Raw genomic sequence first — 10,253 nt, 5'->3', positions numbered from 1 at the left:
GAAGTGAGTTCAACCCCTGGGAAGGGAAGAGGGAAGGAAATAAGCATTTATTACATACCTACTATGTGCCAGGCACTGTACTAAATGCTTTACAAAAATTACCTCATTTGATCCTGGCAAAGGAGCAAGGCAATGATACAATCTTAAACAGTGATTTGTAATACTTTTGTTCTGTTAACTCCTTTCAACAATGACAAAAATATATGTTGTGACCCTCCAGGGTAACTTAATACATTGTTCCTAATATTCTTTTCCATTTATTCATTATAGGCTTATAATAACTACAATGACAACTTTTCCCAAAAAACTCAAATTTTAAACACATTATAATCATAAAATATAAAATTTTATTTTTTCTATAATTAAGAAAACTTTTTAAATAGGATATATATACTTGTAATGTAATTGGGTAATTACTTATTGCTTAAGGTGTCATTAAACAGTTTTAGCTTGAACGCCTTGGATCATCATCATAAACCCTCAAAAGGTTCACAAATCACCAAAAGAAATCAGTGGCCTAAGGCAATTGTCTCTGAGGGCAATGAGCGAGAGAGTTGGCAAGGATTTGAGTAGGCCTGCTGGCCAACCCACTGGATCTTTAACCTAGGCACACATTTCTCATGATGGAACACAATAGTCGAAAGAATTCAGCAGTCAAGACCAGAAGTCACAGGCAATCATGTACAAGGTATAGAATAGGCCCCTGTGGTCTACTGCCAGGCTATCTTGGCAGGAACAGAGAACCATTAATCAGCCCAGCTAGAAGGGATGTGCACACACACACACACACACACACACACACACACACACACACACACGTATGTGTATGTGTATATAAGCAAGCTGATCTGCAAATACTCATCTAAAACCAGCCCTCCTTCTGAGGTTCTTTTGTCTGCTTAAAGGGCAGGCCAATGAGCCTAAGTGTCTGTGTTCTGGGCCTGCCAGCTAGTGATTTAGGTCCAAAGGTTCTGGTTGGGATGCAGTGTCTATGAAGTTTATAGTCTATAGAAGGGTCCTTAGGGAGCACTGATTCATTGTCAAACAAATCTGGGTTTTTATGACAGCACAGATTGCAACGTCCAGGAGTAAAGGTAATGATTAATTTGAAACTATTGAAAAATAAGGTCCAATTGATCTGGTAGTGAGTGAGCTCCTGGGCACTTCTCTGGGTTCTTGTGGTCAGTGTGGACAATGATTGAGGTACTAAATGCCTTCGCAAGATGGTGCCTATATCATCAGAATCACCATCAACAAGCATTTATTTAAGCCTTAAATTTTAAGGGTTTACTATGTGCCGGAGACTGGGCCAACATGCTTAAAATTCAGGTTTCACGTACCCTTAGAAGTGGCTTCTTCAAGGTGCTATAGTTAGTGGGGTTTTTTGTTTGTTTTTTGTTTTTTCACCCTCCTTAATTTGCTAGAGAAATACTCATGGGCCTGAGAATGGAAGACAATAGAGCGGCTGTAACAGCCATTGATGGCATCAATCTCTATAATGAATTGTTTCAGCAGATGATAGTAAAAATAATAATAATAAAATTAATAACAACCCTCACAAAGCCCAAACCACTGTCCATGTTCTAGGGCAGAGTCTAACGGGAAAATAAGACTGTTAGCCAGGGTGATGTGTAGTGGTGAGACTGCTATGGTAGCTGTGAAGGCCTGGCAGGATTCCTGAAATGCTGAGCAATTAGGCTCTGGCAATACCACTGATTGGGTTGGCATTCAAAGCAATCTGATGAAACTGCTCCCATGAATCTAGAGTAAGAAATATATAGGAAGGCATAAAGTGGCAGGCCAGCCCCAGTCTAAATGGCAATAATGATCTGCCTGAGGCAGAGACAGGGTACAAAAGGGTGCTCCTTTATATTCTGGTATATCCATAAGCCAGGATACATTGGAACAAGTTAAATATACCAACAACCAACTTGTAGGCCTTCACATTTTTTCTCCCAACCCACCTTTTCACAGACAATCTCCCATGTTAACAATAAAATTCAATACAATACAATACAATATAATACATGCTTATTAAGCCCCTACTGCGTACCAGGCACTCTGCTGAACACTGGAATGCTCTCTCTTCTCCATCTCTCCCTTCCAGCTTCCCTGGCTGCCTTCATGACTCAGCTCAAATACCACTTTCTGCAGGAGGCCTTTCCTGTCCTCCTCTCCTACACTGCTAGTACCATCCTTCTGAGATTATTTCCAATTTACCCTGTATATATCTTTTATGTATGCAGTTTTACAAATCTGGATGGGAAGTATGAGAATATTTATTTCTTGCCAAAAAGCAGGAAGATAATTTGATAGACATTCTTAGAGTACATGACAAACATATAAAAAAACTATGGAAATACTTTTGGAATAAGGTATTACCAAGTGATAGTAAAGGCTGCTAACAGGTACTTACTATTAGATTTAATGAATATTACTGAAAGTAATTTACATCTTTATGGAGTATGTGAAATGACAAGATTCAAAGCTTAGATGGTTTGAATGGGAAAGCAGGTGGATAGCTTGCCAAGCCTGGAGCCAGGAAGGCTTATTTTCCTCGGTTCGAATCTGGCCTCAGACACTTACTAGCTGTGTGACCCTGGGCAAGTCACTTAACCTTGTTTGCCTCAGTTTCCTCATTTGCAAAATGAGCTGGAGAAGGAAATGGCAAACTACTCCAGTATCTTTGCCAGGAAAACCCCAAATAAGGTCATGAAGAGTTAGACATAACTGAAAAATGACTGAATAGCAAAATCAAAAAGATTCAAAGGTGAAAGTAAAAGGGCTTCCTTGGGCAGCACCAGCAAGATATTGGCAAAGAAGCAACAAATAAATGACTAAGACTAAGACTAAGATTTGTTTGTGGAAATGAATGTCTTTAGGATGGCCAATCAGGACCAGGCCCTTGCCACCAGAAACTAGAGAAGAGTTGGGCTTCAAGCACAGGACGAAGTGTTGCCCACAATCACCAGATTATAATGTTGATTCATAAAAACTTAAAAAATAAGTTCCAAATACTGCATTACAAATACTCTAAATCTCCAAACTACATGGAACAAAAATCTTTCACAACAGATATCTGGCTAAAGACATCCAAAACATGTGGGAATAGGAGGAAATGCTGATCATCCTTGTCCTGTCTGCTGCTGGAGCTGTATTGAGGATGCTTTCCTTAGGCCTGTAGAGGATGAGCTTACCTCCCAAGGGTTTTATTCCTAACAAAAATTAGTCAATTCATGAACATATGAAAAGAGCTATAGAGAGTGGTGCATAAACCAAGTATCATAAATTTGTATGCACACAGGTTGAACTGGGACTGGAAAGCCTTCAATTTTTCCCCCTTTCATATTTACATATATGTAATATGATATATATATAGATAGAGATATAGATATATAGAGATATAGATAGAGATATACAGAGATATATAGAGATTATATATCTATAGATACAGATATATAATTTCCCTTCTTTAGCCCTATCCCTTCCAAGTTCCAATTTGGTAGATATTATAGTCCTTATCCAATGGTCCATCAGGTTGGATACCCAGGGTAGGAATTATTGGTACCACATAGTGCTTGCATTCAGGGCTCTATAGTTCTAGCAGAACCACTCCAGGCTTTTCATATTTTTTTAACTGGAGCTGTGATTTCATTAACATATGGAAATTTCAGCATGGATTGTCATCTGCTCTGTAATTGATAATCTTAGAGAACCACTTGGAGCACTGAGAAGGTTAAAAATGACTTGTTCATTCCCCAAGTTGCTAAGAAAAGAAAGCACGAGAAAATATCTAGCAGTCTAACTAAACAAGATCTTAAAGTGAAAGAGAGTAGTTGGAATGAGCTTGGTAGGCTAGGGTAGGGCCATATTGTGGAAGAGTTTGAATTTCAGGCAAAGAAGTTTGGTCTTTATTCTGCAGAGTCCATTTTTTATTGTTATTTTTATCAGAGGCAGTCTGGAACAATGGAAAGAGCTTGGACTTGGAGTCAGAAGACCCATTTTCCTGTCCTGACTATGCCACAGCTAGTTGTCTGACCTTAGAAAGATCACTTCTCTGGGTATCAACTTCCTTATTCTTTAAAAGGAGAGTCAAACTTATATCACCTCTAAGATCCTTCCCAGTTCTAATTTCTATGATATGTGAAGAATCTGTGATGTCATCAACATGGGTCATCAGCATGGTTCCCAGTGTGGGAACCCCCTTCACCTACACAGATCATAACCTATCTCTGACTTAGTAGCTAAGTCCTAGGGAGTAACATGGGACACACCAAGATTAAGTTGACTTGCCCAGGATAACAAAGCTAATTCTGAGGGCAGAACTAGGATCGATAGGTCTAAGTTGCAAAGAGACAAATTCAGCTTTAATTTATAGGGGAAACTTCCTAACAATTAGAACTATCCAAAAGTGGAGCCTTGGAATGGGATCACTTTCATTGAATGTCTTCAAGCAAACATTACATGATCACTTATTGTATTTGGCATAAAGAAAATTTACATTCAGAATTTCCAGGGGCTTTACAAACAGAAAAGCAGCCTGGGATTTTGAGGATGCCCTATCATTTCTTTGAATTGATATGGCTTCTGGGGCTTCTGTGCCCCAAATTTAAGGACGAAGGATAGCATCAATGTTCTCACTTGGGAAATGGAAAGTGAAGTTAATGAGTTAATATCACAACTCCAAGAGATGGGAAGGAATGACTCCTCATTGAAATATATGACTCCACCATTGTTGATGGAAACTTTCCACCTTAGTATGTCCCTTTGATCCGCATTATGCTGCTGGGTTAAGTAGGTACAGAAAGCTGAGACAGTGACCAAGGTTAGAATCTAATTATAGTTCAGCCATGGAGAATCAGCTAAGTATAGCAGTATCAGAAACATCTAGAAGAGACAGTAAGGTATGGAGGCCATGATGGAAGATGAAATGAGGTCATGAGGTCATGAGGCCATGGTGAATTGGCAGTGTGGTATATGGAAAGGAGCTTTAGAAAACCTGGTTTCAAATCCCAGCTCTGTTTTTCATTACCTGTGTGACCTCAGGCAAATCTCTTTATCTCTCTGGGTCTCAGTTTCCTCATCTGTAAAATGAGGGCTCCTGAGGTCTCTTCTGTCTCTTCCAACTTTAAAGTTCTGTGATTCTATGAAAGGTACCTTGCCCAAGATCACAGAGCTATTTAGTAGCATATCTGAGTCTAAAATTCAGGTCTCCAGGTTCTGATTTCTTTCACTACACGGCAACTTTAAATTCTATACTGTGTAGCTAATAACTGTATGTTTGTGCAAAATAGAGAAAAATAGAATCCAATGGAAAAAATTGTTGATTTGGTGACACATATAGACATGGCCTCAGTTAAGATATAATAGTTTCCCTCTCCATCTACCCACCCATCATCCCCCCCAAATATCAAGACCTTCAGCTGTGCTGGCTAAAGCTACAAGAATAATTAAAAGTGCATTTCTGTTTGCGTTAGGAAATGTCAAATTTTTTTTCTACGGGGCAAAGATTTTTCTTATCAAAAATCTATTCACTAAAATGCTAATGATAGTCAGTGATTAGAAACTGCTGCTCAAATTTTGAAAGTTCCCAGTGGGCCTCTCAGACATGGCTTGTAACTTGTCAGTCGAATAAATGCACTCAACAAATCAAACTTTGCTGTGTGTGTTTAAAAATATATATATTTCATTTCCTTAACGCTTCACTGTGTCAAAGCCAGGAGGGACTTTTGAGTTAAGTGACAGAGACCACATTATTAGTCGTGGAGTCAATTTTAATAGAAGTCTCTCAAGGCAAGATGTTCTCAGAATAGGCACAGAAAATTGCTAACCAACGGATGTAATGCTTATCTTAATTAAAATGAACGATTATTTCACCAAAATGAGTGATGGGAAGTTATGTGTGCCATCTTTCTTTCTTGAGGAGAATGGTACCATGCAATGAAGTAGCTGAATCTGCTCTCAAGCTTATGTGAGCATCAACCTGTGTCCAGAGCCTCAGGAGACCTTTATCACATGAACTTGTGCCTGAAAGCCTGGTCACAAAAGTCAAACTGGGATGAACAGGAGATTTCCTTTGTTGGTTCTACACAATTACAACCAAAATTTTTTAGTGACTAAAATATTCCTTAGGATCATGAGATTTAGAGCTGGAAAGGACCTTAGGAGATCATTTATTCCAACCCTCTCATTTTGCGGGTGAGGAAACTGAGATATGAGGAGATGAAGAAACTTCCCCAAGGTTCCAAAAGGAGTAAATTGTTATTTGGTCAAAGATCAGAGTAAGTCTGCTGAATGAACTGTCATTGAACAGCGTTAGACTTTAAAACATTCATCAATTATTAACTGGAGTTTCCCATTGCTGTCACTTGCATCTTGGGACTGTCAATTAAAGAGCCAAGCCCAAAGATTTTAAAGGGAAAACCCTTCAGAGCAAACAGGGGAGATGATAGGAGTCAGTAAAGATTCAAGTTTTGTTTAGCCTTTCTGAGAGTCCTCTCATTTGGAAAGAAGGCATCTGGAAATTACTGAATGTGGGTAAATCCATTTTAATTGAAAGCTCTCACTTTCCAAGAGGGATGTTCAATTTGAGCTTTATGTTAGAGGACCTGGATTCAAGTCATAGTAATGTCACCCAACATGACTTTGGCTAGATGTTTTGGGCAGCCTCTCGGTGCCTTAGTTTCCTCACCTGCAAAAGAAAGAGGTTGAACTAGAGAACCTCTGAATTCTCATCCAATTCTAAATCTATGGTCCTGTGATGTTACAAAAAGCGCCGTCCCTATTAAAGGAATTTCAGGCACCACTAGGAGGTTTTTGAGGGAGGCAGAGAAGCCTTTCCATTTTCCCTAAAAACACTCTATGCTTCTACCTTTAAGTCTGGCCATGAAAATTAACCTGATATAACCATTTTAGGGTGTCAGGCATGAAGAGAGGGTTGGTTACGACAGATAATCAGTTATGTGTCCCTACCCCATTTGTCCCAGTTCTCTGGGAAAGACACCTAGAGGTGAGGGAATGGTCCTGGGTTGCTAAGGATAAAGAGACACTTCCTGGTGTCAGTGGCCTCTTCCATCCATATCCTTTGGACCTGGAGCCTGTCTGTTTGCTAGCACAGGTCTACTAGATAATCCATTCCTTGATCAGGTACCTAGACCCCACTCCCTTCCCCATAATTTCATTCCTCTCTGCTTTGACTAAACAAAGTAACACCAGTCAACTATTTATTGGAACTATTCACCATTCAAGTTTAATGTAATACCACCATCTTTTTTTTAATAAACTGAACCTATGTTATCACTGTGCAGAGATCTCAGCTAGAAACTTTTTCTAGCAATATAGATCAGTACCTACTCTGCAACTCGTAGTCTTAGAAAGTTGCCTAGGACACTGAGAGGTTAATTGATTTTCCCAGAGTTGCACAGATAATATATGTGATCCAAGGTGAGATTTGAACCAGATCTTCTTGACTTCAATTCTGTCTATCTACCTACATATCTATCTATCTAAATACCTATCTATCTATCTACCTATCTACCTAACTTTGTCTCTTCTATTACTTTAATAAGGCTGGAGAATTGAACTCAACTAAATTCTCAATCTCTCTGTGTCTCTCTGTGTCTCTCTATCTCTCTGTCTCTGTCTCTGGCTCTGTCTCTCTCCCTCTCTCTCAATAATCAGCTTAGATATTTGAACTCAGAAGTTCATTTATTATTAAGACCCTGGTGATCACCCCCAGGAGATGCCCTACACCACCTATGCTTGCTTCCCTCCCAGTTCTGCTCCTGGTCCTTCTGATTTTTTCACTTTGCTCTCTTACTCCAGGTGTTACCCTGAACTACCTCAATCACATTCCAGCTCCCCTTTAGGTTTATCTTCTTACATTAGAATGCTAGCCCCTTCAGGTAAAAACTATATATATATTTTTTGTTTATATTTGTATTCCAAGACATTTTTAAGTGCTTGACACATGATAAGCACTTAATAAATTATATAGCAACAACAGCATGCTGTAACTCTATAATCACTAAACATATGACAGATTAACTTCGTTGTATGTTTTATTTTATTACAATACTAATTTTTTCATACATGCTAAGCACTTATAGTTTATAGCATATGGTTATTTGTTTACTCCTTGGGAAAATTAGAGCAAACATTGATTCCATGTCTTTTTTGCATTTCCAAAAAACAACATAGACCCTAGATTGATTTCCCTTTGAAAATGACAAAGTTTATTCATTTAGAAGCAATATAGGTGATAGCTTATAGGAATCTTATAAGACTTTCATCTTAGAACCAGAGGAAAATTAATTCTAGCTTGTAAATGAACAAAAATAATTCTTATCTTTAGGAAGTGATTAGCATTCCCTCATATCAGTTCTTATGCTTTTGGATTAGTATTGTCACTAATACAAAACATTCCTGTGGGTTAGCCTAAAATAACAAACATTCCAAAACAAAAAATCTCCAGGGAAAATAAGCAACTAAAAAGTAACACATCAACAAAAGCAGATGGAAACCAAGAAGAGAGAGAGACAGAGAGACAGAGAGACAGAGAGAGAGAGAGAGAGAGAGAGGAGAGAGTTACAGCCCAAAAATTTATGTGACTGAGGATCTTAGGCTGAAGCTGGTCAGTCACTTCCAAGAGAAGGAGAAATGGTAAGATGATGGTGGCATTACTCAGCTATGAATGACTTTTGAATCATTTACTAGATGTGTATCTAAGTTAAATGTTTTAAATAAAGATTAGGCCTGTGCAAAGAGAGCTGCTCTAATTATTCAACCAACTCTTCCAGACACATTTATTCCTTAGGAGATTTACAGTGTCTCAGGCATCTTGTCCCACTAGGTAAAGTGCTTCACAATGATGAATGGGAACTGATGCTTAGCAAGAGAGAAATATTTTAGTATGACATACAAAGATGGGGGGGGTGAAGGGAGATTTTTTTTAAAGGATATGCATCCACAGATTTCTCCAGCTAGAAAAAACCTCAGGAGACCACCTAATAATAAAAGCTAACACTTTCAGGTTTGCAAAGAGCCTTACATACATTATCTCATTTGATTCTAACAACATCCTCGTGAAATAGGTGCTTTTATCATTATTCCTATTTTTATTGATGAAGAAACTGAGGGTCAGAGGAGTTAAATGATCTGCTCAGGGTTACACAACTAATAAATGTCTGAAGTATGAGTTGAATCCCAGGGTTTTCCACTCTAATTCTAGCACTGTATTCACTACCCATGTTGCCTTGAACTTTGTGAATGTGGAAGTGGGGGGATGAAGGAGGAGGAGGGGGTGGGGACCTGGGTTAACAGGATAGAAATCGTTTAAGTATTTATAGACATTACCAGGAATGGAAATTCTAAAAAACTCTTTGGGGGCCTATTCCATGATTTGACCATGGTTTAGGACACTTCCACGATAGAAACAACTAAAAGAGATTTTTCATTTGGATTTAAATTATCTTTTCTTGTTCAAACTTTCTAAGGTTTCATCTAAGATATGTGTCCAAGAGACTTAGGATCTGGATTATAGAACCACCCTGAAACCTGGAGATCAAAGAACAAAGGAGCAAATAATGATAGTGGTGGGACTGATAAAGTCCAGCTTATGTCATGAGCTCCTTTTGGGCCAGGACTGTTTTGTTTTTGTTTCTTTATCTCTAGTGCCTAACACACTGCTTGGTGCATGTAGGTGCTTAATAATTTGTTAGTTTAACTGAATTAAAGTCTCTTTGAATCTCTTTCCCCCTCTCTCTTTCTCTCTCTCTCTCTCTCTCTCTCTCTCTCTCTCTCTCTATATATATATATATACAGACAGATACATATGTGTATTTGTGTGTATGTGTATGTATGACTTTTATATAGTGGTTTGAAATTTTTAAAATACTCTATACAGATTAATTCATTTAAGCTTTACAATAACACTATGGGCAGGTATAACAGGTATTATTACCCCCATTTTATAGATGAGGAAATAGCCTTAGGATAAAGAACTTGCTCTGAGTCTCAATACTTTTTGGAGACAGTATTTGACCTCAAGTTTTCCTGACTCCCAAGTCAGCTCTCTATCCATGATACCAGACAGTCCTTTATGTCTTCTGTCTAGATTTCATTTTCCCTAGGTCTCTGACTCTTTAGGTAGTTGTTTCTTTCTCTGATTTTCCAAAGTGTACTGTATGGAGCCCCGTTCAAGTTTCAGTATTCTACTCTATATCCCATCCTTTCTTAGTCTCCCTTTCATTTCC

The sequence above is a fragment of the Vombatus ursinus genome, unplaced genomic scaffold (assembly GCF_900497805.2).
Source record: "Vombatus ursinus unplaced genomic scaffold, bare-nosed wombat genome assembly UNPS02014158.1, whole genome shotgun sequence".
NCBI classification, from domain to species: Eukaryota; Metazoa; Chordata; class Mammalia; order Diprotodontia; family Vombatidae; genus Vombatus; species Vombatus ursinus.
The sequence above is the reverse complement of the archived record's forward strand: the minus strand, read 5'-3'. Positions refer to the sequence as shown.